Source organism: Neopelma chrysocephalum, unplaced genomic scaffold, assembly GCF_003984885.1.
Source record: "Neopelma chrysocephalum unplaced genomic scaffold, ASM398488v2 Primary Assembly neopelma1_97, whole genome shotgun sequence".
In the NCBI taxonomy this organism is placed as follows: Eukaryota; Metazoa; Chordata; class Aves; order Passeriformes; family Pipridae; genus Neopelma; species Neopelma chrysocephalum.
In genome coordinates this window covers 6544955-6560575 of record NW_020897760.1, presented here as the reverse complement: position 1 = coordinate 6560575, position 15621 = coordinate 6544955, and the positions used below count along the sequence as shown (strand labels likewise).

General features: G+C 38.0%; 1 protein-coding gene across 4 annotated transcripts in view; it reads left to right on the top strand.

The window, feature by feature from the left end:
• The first annotated feature begins 2797 nt into the window (after positions 1–2797).
• The window catches only part of F3 (coagulation factor III, tissue factor), a 54228-nt gene continuing 41404 nt past the window's right edge, over positions 2798–15621 (top strand). The window contains exon 1 of one of the 4 annotated variants that reach the window (XM_027694266.1): positions 2798–6144. The gene's annotated coding sequence lies outside the window, so the exon portion shown is untranslated. Of the gene's footprint in view, positions 6145–9846; positions 9935–15621 lie in introns of those variants that run through there. The other 3 variants (XM_027694267.1, XM_027694269.1, XM_027694268.1) reach the window with 3 other exon arrangements.

Genomic DNA, 15621 nt, shown 5'->3' with positions numbered 1-15621 from the left:
TGTTACTCATCTGTTGGGATTAAATAATAGAACAGCAGTATTCCTAACCTGTCACATTATGGGTAAAGTTATGGAATTGCTACTGTACTTTGATAACATTAACACAATAAAAAAGAGTTATCATTCTATAGCTATCTACTAGCTGTTCCCAACAAGAGCTACATTTGTCTTAGTAACTGTGTATCATTGCAGTGGAGAAAACTATTAGGTAATGTATGATACAAAAGCATTTGACAGAAGATAAAAATATCTCCTTTGAGCAGCTATTTGAGGAAACCACATTTTGCAGCAATCATTGCGTGTTTAATACTGGAAAGATATTTTGAAAAAAGGATGTTGACCCTCTTTCTAGTGACTAAAATTTGAAGTTGTCTGAGCAATGGCAGTATAATAATTTCCTGTTCACATAACATATTTACACAACATAACGTTGCTGATAACGATAAGTAGTCAAGTGTATAACCCAAAGGATGTGCATGTGTCTGGGAATTCCCATGGTCCTTCCTGTCTACCAGTAAAGGGTATTTGTAGGAATAAAACAAAACAAACAGCTATGGGCTAATGATGCAAAGTCTTATTCACAGAATTTACTACTCTTCACCTTGCTGACCTGTGAACTTTACATTTCAAGTTTCCCTATTCAAAGTCAATTACGTAGCTAGTAGTAATCCAGCTTTCTGTCAACGCTTGGCTCAGAAAATGCATAACATGTCCTTAAAAAAACCTATTTAGAAATTGATTGTTTTGTGTATGTAAATGTTCTAGGACAGCTAGAGGCAAAAGGTGATTATGCTCTGTTTCTGACTTCTCTTTGAACCCTTAGAAACCCATGGGGCAGGTAGTGGTCTGGCTGCTATGGCTGAAAATGAAGTATTTGGAAACACAACAGGGTTTACCAGGAACTTGCACTCACAGTTTGCCCCCGTATATTACTCAGTTGTTTGCTCATTCTTGTGGGAAAAATTTGCATAAGATTTGGCTTACGTGTAGGGGTATATCCTTCTTCTGTGCCTCACTTTCTGCTGTCAAGCACGTATCTTCAACCCTCCATGCTTCAGTCCTGCCTCTTGCTTGCTAAACTGGGAGTAGCTGTGTTCATCTACTCTCCCAAAGCCCTCTCTCTTTCATGTATAAAAAGCGTGCTATCTTTGCCACAAATGGCTTTGTTTGTTGCATTAATCTGTTTATAGTCTGCTATGCACCATACTCAGTGTAAGGAGAAAAAAATGTAAACTGCATATATGTTATAACTTTGATAGTACTCATGTAACAAGACTGTTGAAATTTTAAAACTAGTGGCCACTGTATATCAGTTTTCCTATTTCCAGCTAATTTGTTTAAAAAATTCCAAACATTCAATTTTGTACTAGGATAATAGTCACTAAACCCAAAATATTTTCATTTTAGATAATACAATCTGAATAAAAACATTGAACTGTGATATGTTTCCCCCAGGAACCAGCTATTTGCAAAGAACTTTCAACATCCACATCACCAGGAGTCACAGCTGGAGCCAGATTTCCTTGAATTATTTTGAAAATCATTAACAAACCCAGTACTTTTGTGTCTCTTCACAGAACAATGCAATTTCCATTCTCACTAAGACACAGTCCCAGAGAAGTATATACTCAGTGTGTATCTGATACTTTAAAAAGAGCAATAGGCATAACCCATGGAGTTTGAGCACGTGTGGTCTGCAGTACTTATCACTCTTCTTTTGAGACAGTTATGAAACAAACACTCTGGGCCAAAGTAAACGGTGTTTCAGCCATCGTTTAACAATGCATGTTGTGGATGTAGCCCGTTATATGGCATCTAATCAGTTCTGTGGGAAGTGGCTGCAAGTTTTCTTATCCATATTAATGAGCTGAACTCTGTGTTTCAGTTCTTGTTACTGTGGAATGTCCTAAGCCTTTGTTTAAAACTAAAAGTGTAAAGATACTTAATTTCCAAACATGGTATCCTGCCAGTGTGGACAAGGCATTGTGTTTTTTTATACCTTATTTCAAAAACTCCTCTGTTTATATGTTTGTAAATCAAGCCACTAGTCTTTCATGCTGCAGCTTGCTTTTCAGGGTTTTCCATGCTGGTACTTTAGTATTCTGCACCACTTCAGATTTCCGGAAGTGTCTGTAATTTTGGTAACTGGAAGGAACTTCCTTATTGCTCAAACTCATGTTTGATGGAAGTTTTTATAATTTAGAAATCCTCATGTGCAAATCTGACTTCCTTCCCTCTAGAGATCTGTGTAGTAGGTTTTTAACAGTGGCTGAAGAGTTCTATTTTTCAGGCAGTTGTCCATTCTTCTTTAGATTCCATTCACATATGTTATGAGGCAATTAGTGCTAGGTATAATACAGTAAATTTGATGGGACAGAGAAAACAAAACGACTGTCTCAAAAGTTCCAAGGTCACAAGCAAAAGCTTCTGCAACAGAAAATCTAAGGAGAAAGAGAGAGGGGAGAGATGTGCCTCAGGACAGTGATATTGAGTGATTGGGTGATCAGGGAGAAAACAGACATTGGGAGTGTGGACAGCAAAGTTTCTCAGACAATCTCTTGGGTTTTTTTCTTTGTTCTTACTTATAAGTACGAATGAATATTATGGACAGAATGAATTCAGAAATCTCACGTGTCCCAGTCATTATTTCAATGGCAAAATGTAGAAATGGATTAAATCCTGTCTGTCTATTAAGAAAGGAAGAAATTGCCTATTAAAACAATTCAGAAAGATTATAAAATATTAAACAACAGAACAGTAAGGTTTGGGGACAAAACCAAAAGCAGGTATTCAATCTAATTCTCACCTGTCATTACTCACTGTGGTAAGGGGAAAGAAATGTGGGGAAGAACACACACACTGATTGCTAATGTTTGCTGTCCTTCCCAATGGCTCAACGAATTAATTCTCTAGCTGTCACACCTCATACCTGAACCTCTCCAGGGATGGAAACACCTTTGTCAGACTGCCCCCATTTTCTGTGGTTTGTGCATATTAACTGAGGGACTTCGAGTTGGCCATACTGTTAGTTACCAGTGCCATCCAACCTTTGATGTTCTCAGGGTACAGACCACATAATAACAGCTGCTGAGATACCCTCTGTTACAGTAGTTACTGTGTATACATTTTCCTCCTAAAACAAAATTAATTGAGTAATGATTTTTGTGGCTGATTCAGCCTTTTATTCTGTTCATGAAATTATAACGACTGGTTTTTTTTAATGTCCTATTTTTCAACCAATACATATTTTTCAAACTTTTTTTTCCTCTTTGTTGATGACCAGGTCTAAACCCAACTTGTCTGTTCAGCTGTGGCTGTTATTTACTGATGATAAGAGTCTGAAAACTTTTATGAAACAAATACTAGATGGACAGTTTCATAATAGACATTCCATACTGGTAAACTGAAATGTTCAAGTGTTCTTGCATGCAAAATGGATGCAACAAATTGATTAATTTATAATCTCAGCTTGCTGAAAATAAAAAAGCATATGCATTACTTGTTCTGTGCTTTTTTAAATCTAACTGGTATATTGGTAGCAGCACAAATTAGCGTGTAATTGTTAATATACTGCATATAGTTAGTAACACTGAGGATATAATTGCCTGAATTGTCTGTGTTTAAACAGTGATGACAAAATTATATCAGAGCCTGTTAAATACAACCATATTAATAGTTTAAAATTATAGTTGAATGACTGACAGTTAAAACTATATTAAACCTAACCATTGGTGCCTGATCTATTAGGACTCAGGCCTACCAACTTGCCAGCATCTTTTCCAGGGATATACAGGCCTGTTTACCAGTATGCTGGGACCACGCATTTAACCTGAAAGTAATAGGATACAGGTCACCTGTGAGGATACAGGTGACCAGATATTTTTAGTTTCAGGGCATTCCTGAAAGCAAACATAATGAACAAGCTGGTAATCAGTTGGCTACATGGCCATGGTCACCATGTATAATTCTCTAAACTGACAAGGAAATTGTGAATTTTCAAGTATGAATGTGAACAGCCCAAAGGGCAGTAAGGAGGAGTGGATTTATGAGCAGACAATGCAAAACTATCTGTCTATGTTTTGATTCATAGACATGAGTGGGCCAGGCACAATGAGAGATGGGCAGTCATAACTTCATTTCATTCTTCTGAAAGGAAGTAATATAATGAGGACAGAAAATAGAATATGCAACACATTCTTTCTTTTGTCTCTAATGTACTCCTGTGATTTACTTCATCTTTTTTTTTTAGCCTGTTACACCAAAGTTGGAAAAGAGAAAACAAAGGAAAAGTAGATAAAGGAGTAATGAATGATAGAAACTGCCTTACTCAGATTCACAGCCCCATCAAATGGGGCTTGCACAGTTCAGTGGTCTAAATTGGGGTAGCTCTGTAATTACAGCCTATTGGACAGACAGAAAATGTCTCTGGAACTGCCAGGCTGGATTTTTTACAAGAATTAAAATTGTTTTTGTAATAAGAGATGAAGTGGACAAATATACAGTAAAGTCTATTGAAAATAAACCTTGTGTGTGTAGGCCTATACTTCCAGTTGAACTCTAGGCTGGCAGGAACCAGCCTGTTACTGAGAGGCACCACTGCACAACAGCAGGACATCAGAAGGCAATAAGCAAAATGACTACAAAAAAGATTATTCCTCTGTCCACTGCACATATGCACAGCAGTGCATGCAGTTAGCAGAGCTGTCAGTGCTTCCTGGCAAACACAGACTGCCTACAGGCTCCTAGAGGCTCAAAAGTCACATTATATCTATACCCTCTGTACTTTCCATTAGTATGTGTAGAACAGCTAAGCTGTAGTACTGTAAAGTAATAATACTGTGCTTACCCAAACAATTAGAACTTACTTATCTTCCCTTGAAATACCAAATAGTAGTGGTTTATATAATGGCTTTTCCTCAACGCAGTCAAGCAGCCACCTTACCAGAAAAGGCAGCAAACACCAATCTAGACTAAATAGTATGTTCATCCATGCAATGATGGGGCACAGCATTAAGACAAATGTTTTCCCTGCTGCAAAGGTCCTTATGAGGCAGAGAAAGGGCCCCAGAATATATTCCAGGACCTGACTTTGCCTCTCTGGAACAGAACAGAAAGATTCCTCATGTTCCAGCTCCTCCAAGCCATGGTGCTTTGAAAATATAGCATCTGGTCCAAAATCTAGTAAACTTGGATATTCTAACTGAACATACATTTCACAAACTGTATAAAAAGAATCTGCTGTGCTAATTGTTCTGCTCTAAGGCTTTAAGGGAATGCCAAACATGAACAGTTGAGTCTGGACCAATTTTGACTGAGGCGTTCTGATCAAGGTTTTGGCACTTTTGCAGGATATGTGTTTGATAGTCAAAATGTTGATCTGTCATTATCCTGTGGATTATTCATTGGCCGTTGAATTAGACTAGTAATCTTTTCCTTTCCCATTCTACTATTTACTGTTACAGTGCTATTCCATTTCCAGAATTGTCAGTTAACATCTTAATCCGTCTGTCAGCTAGTTACTGACTGATTTAGGAAACAGTGTAAAAATGCCTGAAGTGAATGGGGCTGAAAATCTGCAAATAATGCAGGAAGGAGCTATGCAGTATCTTCATGTTACAAAATATTTACTTAACAACCATCTTGAAAGTGTATTCTTTAGGAAACAGCTACTCCAAACAGCCTTCCCTGGTCATGGCTTAAAATTAAAACAAAACAAATTAAAACCATAAAAGTGGAAACAAGCCATGCCATTAACTCTCCTTCGTTTATACTATACAGGGTCCAGCCTTGTTCAATTTAATGCAAGTGTTTATTCCTCTGGAAAGATGGACTTGGCACAACTGCCAAGAATAACAACTTGATGAATGATGATTAGCAGTAAATACAAAATGTTTATCTCATGTTATGTATGGAGCCATGAAGAAGTCATGACAATACTGAGTCGTTGACTTTACTAACTTAAACAGACATAGAAGATGTCTCAGATGGAGGAGGTGTTGCTGTGGAGAAGATGAAATAACGAACTTAAGATGCAGCCTCTTTTCAGACATACACTAAGGATGATCGTAACCATGATCTGCTTTGCCATTTGCAGGACACTGCTATCTGAACACACTGTGGGAAGCGAGGCTTGAGGAACCATATGTAAGTAATGCTGCCTTCTGAGAAATTGTATTTATCCTGCAAAGATAAAAATGTCTTTCCAAAGTAACAAGACATGTTTATAAGTCAGTCCTGATGGTACTCAGTTCACTGTAGATTCTGTGGAATATGCAATGCCAAATTTAGCTCTGGCATCTGAGTCAGTGCTGTTTTCTGCAGGATGCAGCTGGTGAAACTTGCAAATGACGAGCCCCTTTGACATTCTTGTGTGACACATTTTAAGAACTTTTTTACTAGAAATGTTTTACTAGACAATGCAGAGAATGGGGACATGAAATTCCTTGAACTCCATCTCCCTGAAGACACTGAAGGAAATACGGTTTCATTCTGAATCAATTTGGAATGTAAGCAAATGGATATTAAATGTTTTAGAATCATTAATATTTTAATGTGAGGGGGTTTTTTCTCATGATGACAAAGTGCAGCATTTTGGCATTCTGGTTCTTATTTTTTTTTCAGAACTCTACGAAGATGTCATTATTTCACTTATGATGAAAAGATACGTTTTAATGATGGTGTCCTCCATTCTGATTTTTACATTACTAGGTGAGTTGACACGGATCTATATTGTTTTAATAAGTCTGTGGTCAAAGTATTTTGGGAGTTAAACATTCATTAAATACTTCTGTTAATACAAAAATGTTCTCAATGCACTAATGAAAAAAGAAAAATTGAGATTTTCAGTCCATCTATGTTTCTGTAAAATAAAACTATATTATTTACTCTCTCTCTCAAAGTCTCTGTAGTCTGAAACTTAACTGAAATTCCCCTCTGCCAAATGAGTCTCAGAGTTTGAAGGAAATTTGGGGTTGCATTTGAGTTTTAAGATTCTAATCGTAGGTATTTATTAAGAAGTATCCAGACACCACTGGAACTGCCTTTCAGACCCTAATAGTTGATTTGACAATCCTCAGTAGTAATTTAAAGTAACATAAGGACATGTCAAAGCAAGATGAGAAGAGAAGGTGTTTGTTTTTCTAGTATATGTCAGAGACCCTACCACCAGAAATAAAATGTGGTTTGTTTTCTTTTGATGATAAAAAATAATGCATAGATAGTGTATGAGAACTCTCTTGTTATGATGTCAGATCTGAAACTAGAAAGGAGTTCACGTTTCACACTTTCACTTAATAATCAAACAGAAAAAAAAAAGGAAAGAAAAACAGGTATGTAAATACGTAAAATTTACTTAATGCCATAATGACAAGAAGAAATTCAGAGAGAGAAATTTCTTGTAGTTTAGGAATAATGATAACCACAGTACTCAGTGGACCCAGTCTACGGCTAAGAAGGTCAGGCCATTAAAAGTACAATATAGAAAGTACTGAGTCAGTCAGCTAGAGAAGGTAGAGAGTGAGCCACAACAGGTCAGTGCAGAGACCCGTCATCCCAGGAACCATCTGATACCTGAAGTCTTATCCTATATTTCATTTCATACCTACAAGGCAGAATAAATAGATTACTACACCTAGTAAAGCAGAAACCCAGTGTTCATCCAAAGAGCATAAACCACACATTAGTGAGGTTTGGGCAGTGTCTGTGTTCAATATTATATGTGCCACCAAGCAGTCATGACATAGGACAGTGGGACTGAGCTCAAAGTGGAAAGGGAGACAGGAGGCACAGAATCTGGAGTACTGGGAGGAGGTGTGGTGCCAGGGGCTGCAGCACAGAGCTTCAGGGACTGGGCTGAGGTGGTAGGACAGGCAGGGCAGCATTGAGGAGCTGTGCCCTCCTGCTGTTTTGGAAGCAGAGTAAACATGGTGGAGTAAAGCTTAGGCTGGAAGGATGATTGGAACCAGGTGTGGTGAGAAGAGAACTGGCAAGGCAGGGTTTCAGGGGCAAGGCAGGCACGAAGGAGCGAGACCTGGGGCAAGGGAGGAACATGAGAATGAACCTTGAGCATAATGAGGAGGTGCAGCTCATGGCACCACTTCAGATGTGGGGCAGACACAGAGGTGTGAGGCTTGGGGCTGAAGAGGGTCACCAATGGACCAGGTTGAGTATGGGCCAGAAATACAGTGAGTCCCTGGCATGGCTACAGAGAAGACAGTCTCCAGCAGAGCTTCTGTAGCATGGGTGCCTGCTGAGCCCCTGGGTCCCAGGGGACGACTGCCAGGCCCCACAGACATTGATGACCTGGGACAGGGCAGGCACAGGTGTGGCGACCAGGGTGCTGTGAGAACAGGGAACAGCACAGGAGCTATGGAGTGTCGAAATGCCCAGACCTTGGTTCTGTTCCCAGACAACCATAATGAGGAAGGAGAAAGAAAGAAATCACATGGAGCAAGTGGCAACATGCTCTGTCCCATGATCCTCCCTGGAAACACTTGGCAAAAAATGGGTTGCTGTCTCGAGTGATTTGTGTCAAGTGGCAGCAACATGCCTGAGAGGCCAAAAACTCTCTTCAGTGCACCACTGTGCAAGGCAGGAGCCTGCAGCCTGATGATATATTTTTCCTTGTGGCAAAGTTGATTGAACAGTTTGTCATCCTTTTCTTTCCCCCCCTCCATCTACTTAGCTGAAGAGTTACCTTTAATATCTCCTCTGACATGGGACAAATCACATTTCTAAATTTTAAACTTCAGAAGTGAAATAGTTTGTGGCATTGTTATTGTTATTATTTTTATTATGCTTTTCTTTCTCCTAAATGTGTCCTTTTCCCAATTTAAAAAACATGAATGATATACTCCCCATGGCCAGCTAAAACTGGACATCTGAAAACCCTAAAGAAATGAAGCGAGTTGACTCCTATGCGTAAAACTTGCTGAGTAATGCTACCCCTTAAAAAAAATTCTACTCTAACTCTTGCAAACTATTTGCTATTCTTTCAAACCACATCCTTTAGAAACAGAACTTACTGCTTCACGTTGCATAATGTCTGTGGCAGTCATGCTCTTTATCAACTTTATTAGCACTTAATAACTATACAAATATTTTCCAGTTCTTTTGCTTGTTATGTCTCTGTATGGTTATACTAAATGCTGTGTCAGAAATTGCTATGAATAGGACTGTTACATTCCTTAGCAATGAGCAGTAATCTGCCTTTAGAAAGAAGAGGTATAATTTGAAAATGAGCTTTTTTCCCCGTGTGGTGCATATATATTTACGCGTATGTGCATGTATGTGACAAGCATATGTATATATATACATACTGCTAATACATATACATACTGTGAGACAAAATACAGTATTTCTGAATGTTACAGCTCACATGTCCTACAATATAAATAGAATATATTATGTATAAAAATGGTACAACCAAGTTGCATTAGAGACACAGTTTAGAGTTTAATGCCTACTGGTAACAAGACAGAAATAAATACCAAAATAGTTAATTTTGTGTCGTAGAAAACTTAACAGAGAAAAAAAAATGAAATCAAAAGGGAGGAGCTGCTCTCTGTCTGCCTTACTAAAAGCTTACCATATCTTAATTCTGCATTCACTGTGAACCCTAAATTCCTATAAAAGTTGATAAAGAAAAATAAAGTGAAAGTTGGTGGTTTAAAAATCTATTCACACAGGTTTGTGAATGAACATTGACACAAGTACAGCAGTTATTTTAGGACACTAGAATGGAGAAATGAAAGTTTGTTTACCTCAGAAACAGATCTTAGTGTAACAACAAGAATTTGTACAATCAAGTGATCCCCCAGGTCTTATTTCTTTTACTGGTTAAACGGTTCCACGACTAAAGGTATCCAGAAACACACTGAGATGTGGAAACTATGATAGTATACTATCTAGTATATAACATCTAAATACACTGGAGGTGGGTTTATAAAAATATGAACTTAATTTTCTATCATTTATCAAAAAATGCAGTGAAATATACAGTATTAAAATATGAAACAGCTGCTAAAGCTGTGACAATAAGAGAACAAACACACTTTTCTATTTTAATGAAGTACCTTTTGAAGTCATATAACCTTTAGGCCTTGTCTCTTACATGAGAGAAACTTTGTCTAATCTCTACATCAACATATATTTGTTGATTTCAATCCCTTTGCCAAAGGCCTTTCTCCACTGACCCAGGAGTTTTGCTTATTATGCACATTACTTTGCGCCACTTGCTTTGATGTGTCACTACAGTCAATTAAATACTATTATCACTTCATGGAACATTTGTTTTACAAAACTTGCAGAAAAAATCATGGTTCTCACAACTACATTTGAGCAGAGCTAACATTGAAAAGATATGCCCTATCCTTACAGCAAATATAAATACATATGTGTTTATAAATATAAATAGATGCACCATAGCTCAGTTCAGCAGAACTGACAGATAAAGTTTGCAGGTGGCTTTGACCAAGGCACTTAATTCCTCATGGCCCAGTTCCCTTTTCTGAGAATGAAAGACAGGATCACCTAGACCTCTACTTTTCTTTTGTGGTGTTTTTCGGATGAAAAAAAGATATTGTTGTTCGTATTAGTACTTTGGTTTGCTTTCTCCAAAATACCTTGAAATGTAAGAACAAATATAAACACATTCTCCTTTATAGTGGTTTAGTAGTAGGGAAAGAATAGTAAATACCCTTATATCTCAATTTCCTATTATACATTACCACAGCGAAGAAACACTTCATGGAATATGATCAGTAACCACTACAGTGCTGAGCTACTTGAAGGTAATTAGTTTGGGTTCAGAGGCAGAGACAGCTAAATAGTTAAAACTTGGGGTTGGTTTTAAATGAAGAGTGTGTATTTAACTGTCTTTAAACTCTGTGAACCTACCAAGATTTCAAAATCATGATAGTCACTTTGTGAAAAGTGATTATCCTCCCCAAAGCATTTCTGACTATTTGCTTCTACTTTTGATAGAAATAACGTAAGCACAGTATTTCTCGAGGAATTTCAATGCCTTTGGTTTTGATGCTGGACAGAAGTCTTAAGTCTCTGGATTAGGAGGCTGCTTGATCCTTTTTGTAGCATATGCAAATATGGTATGAGATAGTACAACTTAAAACATATTATGATCAAGATTTTCACCTTTGGGAACTTGATTAAAATCTGGCTTGGATTGCATACACGAGCAGTTTTAAATTTAACACAGGAAGAATACTTGTGTTTAACAAATAATATTGTGCCCAGAACATGCAAGCAATAAGATAAAGAATACTAAATGCAACTACCATGCACTCAGTTTGGCCAACGACACTACAAATATGGACACACATTTTGCACAGTCATGGCCTCTTAAAATTAAGATTGTAATTTTTCATGGACTCGTTTTCTAAGCTACTAAATAATTTTTAAGCTGTGTGGTTTAGTAATGATAGTGTAAGATGTGTGCCTCTTTGCCTGGTGATGCAAACCATAAGGAATGCATGAGGTTCATTCTCTTTGTTAATTTTTGAGCATTCTTTCAGGTGGTGTTTCAGGCTATCTGTGCTAGACATTTTGGAGCCTGACTGCTTACAGGATGTCTGTCTTTCTGCAGTATTGTGACATTCGGAATCATCCAGCACATTTTTGCCAATGAAGATGTCATAGATTTAGAGAACTCTCAGCTCAGAGATTTGCTCTGAGAAAACTTAGTCTTGTTGACTTTGAAGTCATGACTCTGTTTTCATGGGCTTTTTGCATAGTGTTTGTTGGTGGGAATTATGTTGACTTCTCCTGAAGTGGCATCTGTTAAGTATAAACGTTTATCCACATGTTCAGACTACACTTTGGCAGCTCTGCTTATATAGTGGTTTAAACATAAGTGTGTCTTTATAATTAAACTGTGTATCCAGACTCTCTGAACCCGAGACTGTGCTCACACATGGGCTTGGGGTGAGCATGGTAGCATTGGAAAGGGACTACTTGTGTCCCTCCTACCCTGTCACACAGGACTACTAGTAGTGTGGGTAAGAGACACAGACATAGCTGTGCCTGCTCACCCCAGGTCTGCCACTGCACAGCCCATCACACTTTGCAGCAATATCAGATGCCAGCCAGGTTGCTATTCTGTTCCATGACTTAATGGTTCAACAGAAGTGCCTTACCAGAAATGGATGTTACCAAACCTATCTAGAGTACATCTAGATCAGGTATCTAGAGCACATCAGGCTCACAGCTCACCTGGTCTTGGGACTCGTATTTCTGTTGGCAGAATAAAGGTAGGTTGCATAAGAAAAGAGAGTTAGAGGTTGTTTCATACCTGTTTGCAAATAAATAAAGAAGAGATCTTTCTGTATAAATTGCAATATTTCCAATAGATTTTGTTTTGAAATTTGTTATTTCCAAATACTCTGGAAGAACCAGAAATTTGATATTTAATGTCTTCCTGTAGGGTCTTGGAACAGACTGCTGGAGTGGGAGGCCTCTGGCAGAGTTCTGGGTACACAGGAATCACACATTAAGAGCAAAGTTCCTTTGAGTTTGGAAAGATTTCATCCGTATCTTTGACTTTAAAAAACATCTGTCTTCATCCATTTCCAGCGTATTTATTTAATTTGAGACAGATGACTCTCATTAGCTTGTTGGTGGGGCTTGGTCCCCTGAGGCAGTGTCCTGCTCTCCACTGCTGGCTGTTGCTTTTTCAGTTTCTGAATGAAGAGCTTTATGACTTCCTCATTAGAACAGACACAAGCGTAATAGGTTAAAAGCCAGACCATTTTTTTTCAGCAGTAGAGTTTATCAGTTCACCTACATATTTCCAAGTCTGTATTCGGATAGCATATTTTAAGAAATTGAAAAAAAAGTCACTGGATGCCAAACCCCTCATTTTTCAAAATAGTTTCTACTAGTGCACTGTCTCCTCATTACTTATGTGGTTTCTGTTTGCAATAAAGCTGCAATAAATCAGCACATTCCTGGTATTGACTGGGTCTACCTACTCACAATTATGGTCGGACCCACAGTAGTTAGGAAAACTCAGTGAAGCTGGGTTTCTAAGAAACTAACAGGCTGAAGTGCTGGCCCTATAGCTGGCAAAAGAAGGGATCAAATTGCTTTGTTCAACTTTCTTTTAACCAGACACTTACTGCACATATTAGGGGAAACACATTCTGCCATAATAATTTGTTCGTAATTAAGATTTTCCTTTCACCAGTGTGGGAAAAGAAACATATTCAGGTGGCCTCACTGGTGTCCAAGTCTGACTATTCACAAGTCTGACTATTTGATACAAGGAAGTAATTAGATTTTTCTTTTTTAAACTGGAATTCTGTGTGCTAGGGAATAGAAAAAAATATTAAATGTCTCATCTGTGGCTTAAAATCTATGCCAAGAAGATGACTGGGAAGTTCTTAAATTAAAATTCATATTCTACAGAAAGAAAATCCCTTTGTATCAAAAAATATCTGGTGTTTGTTTTTTGGTAGTTATACATTTTCTGTTCACAGACCATCCAGTTTTTTTTGCAGAGATTAAAAGACTATTATTTTTTAAATTTAGAATCTTTCATCGCATTGCTCGATTCTCAAATGCTTTATATTTCTCTGCTCCATGAGTCTGGAAAAGATTGATACAAAAGTGGGAGGCTATGGAAAAGGAAGAACATCTGACTCACGATTAGAAACCATGGCCAAACCACTCTGCAAGGAGGAGGTACAATGTCCTGGGAAAAATGAAAACTAGCTGTTGGAAACAAGAAACGCCAACTGTGTTCAATAGGTCTTTGTGAATCTGTGTATTTGGTGTACTGCTCTAAACATGTACTTACCTACATTCATTTAAAATTAATATGAGAGACACTGACACAAGTAATGACTGAATTAATGAAACCAATTAAACTAAATGCAAACTTGCTAGGACCTCTCTGTGTTTGAAAGAATAGTTTGGATATTTATATATTAAATTGTGTGTAAATAAATCTGTAAATATTAATAGGACTGATAATTACATACATAAAACAAGTTTTGTTCTGACTGAAAATCCATTTTTATGCTCAAAAGTGATACAATAAGTTGTTTAATTAAAAGTCTGTGCTCAAAGACAACTCTGTTTTGGAAAAGAAGAAACTTCTTTTTGATTTTTTGATCTGTTATAGTAGACTGAAGTTATCCATGTGACTTAAGCCAGCTATCATCTTTTTTTTTTATTACTAGATACCTTTTATTGTTTATTTGCCTCTATTGTATACATGGGAGGTCTCTTGTAAATGAGTAAAAGTTTATACAGTGATGTTCTCTATTAAATGGATCAACAGCTGAGATTTCAAAATATTTTCTTTGCACATGAAAAGTTAAGTAACCAGGGCGTCGTTACTGCGAGAATTCAGGAGGGCATAGGGGATGTCTCCAAATGCAATGAAGTGGAGAGGCCTGATGGAGTCAGGAGCAGCACAGACACTGACAAGTGCTGGCTAAGGTCCCAGCACTCAGGGACAGTCACCTTCACCTGTAGCGGGAGCAGTGCAAGGGATGGTGGATATAGGGACAGACATTAAGGCTTGTTCCCACCATATTAGACCCCAGATTGGCTAGAGGGCATAGGTGCTTAAGACAATTCCTTTTTTCATGCAGTGGACTAAAACACTTCATTCTTTCTGATTTGATTAGTAACAGGGGCAGAAAAGTTTTCTGTTGGAGCTCTGACAAACATTGCTTGGGCTGGGTTACCTGTATGTAATGGAAAACATGAACAACACAGACAACTGTGGGAAAACACGGATCCAGAAGATGCAGTAAAAGGGGAAGGAGCAGCAAAACCAACTCTATAGCATATTCTGCTGAAGCAAGAACTGCAACAATTAATAACAAATCCTATGAATAGTTGTTAAACTCCACTAATAACAAGCAGCAAATCCAACAGAAAATAAGCGAAAAGCAGTGCTTTTAGCAATTATAGCAATGCCTTGCCTAACATTGCAGTTAGAAAAGCAGCAATTTAAGGGAGAACTTAAAGCAATTTCTGCATGTGAACCCATGAGGGATGAAGTCCCTGCTGTGGCACTGGGAGATGCTACAGGAAATATGGAAGTCCTCTTAAAATGGAGTAAAGTCACCTCAGAAGTCACTGAAAAAACTTTTGAGATTCAATAACTTGCAAAGGGAGGCAAGAGCCACCCAGACGGGTTATTGTCTCCCTGGGAAATACTACACAGTGAGTATGAGATGCAGGGTGGTAAAGCTGCCAGAGATAGATATGTCTATGCAGCCTATCCAGGCAACACTGACCCAAGTAAGAAAACTTAGTGTTGGTGAATCAGGTAGAAAACAACCTGGAAAACCAGCCTTGAGCAGTAGCTTAATAGTTCACAGTTCTATATGTACATGGAGACTGAAAATTTGGGCATATTGCAAAGGTGACATGGAGCAAAGCAAACTGAAACAGAGACAGAACTTGGTATTTCAGCTACAAGAGGCAAACTGTCTGATGAAAAATTACTTGAAAATGGTACCGGGCTGCAAGCTGAGAGTGGGGAGAGCAATGCATCTTGTAAGGCTCAAACCCAAATGTTGAACACTTTTTGGCACAATTTGGCTTAGGTTATTCTACATGTTGTCAGACAACACAAAGACTTAGTTT